The sequence below is a fragment of the Eimeria mitis genome, genomic scaffold, assembly GCF_000499745.2.
Source record: "Eimeria mitis Houghton genomic scaffold, Emh_scaff3078, whole genome shotgun sequence".
NCBI lineage: Eukaryota > Apicomplexa > Conoidasida > Eucoccidiorida > Eimeriidae > Eimeria > Eimeria mitis.
The window spans coordinates 3,042-3,277 of NW_013571425.1; the positions used below are offsets into that span (position 1 = coordinate 3,042).

The 236-nt window shown below is 38.6% G+C and overlaps 1 protein-coding gene across 1 annotated transcript in view; it reads right to left on the reverse strand.

The window, feature by feature from the left end:
- EMH_0062040 (40S ribosomal protein S7, putative) overlaps positions 1-236 on the reverse strand; it is a gene marked incomplete at both ends in the record, with an annotated part of 1,731 nt that overhangs the window by 1,104 nt on the left and 391 nt on the right. The window lies entirely within an intron of this gene.

Consider the following 236-nt stretch of genomic DNA (forward strand, 5'->3'; position numbering starts at 1 on the left):
TTTCGAGTTCTTGCAGCAGGCGTCCATGTATGCGTCTGACGACGTTTGTGTATACCCTATAAGGAACGAATATAACCAGTGCTGTCTTTCCTGATGCTGGCACCTCCACTGACTTCACCGCAGAAACCGTCAACTCTGCCACCTCACCACGTAACTCAGATTGAGCGCTTGCCTGCATAGAAATATATATATATATATATATATATATATATATATATATATATATATATATATAT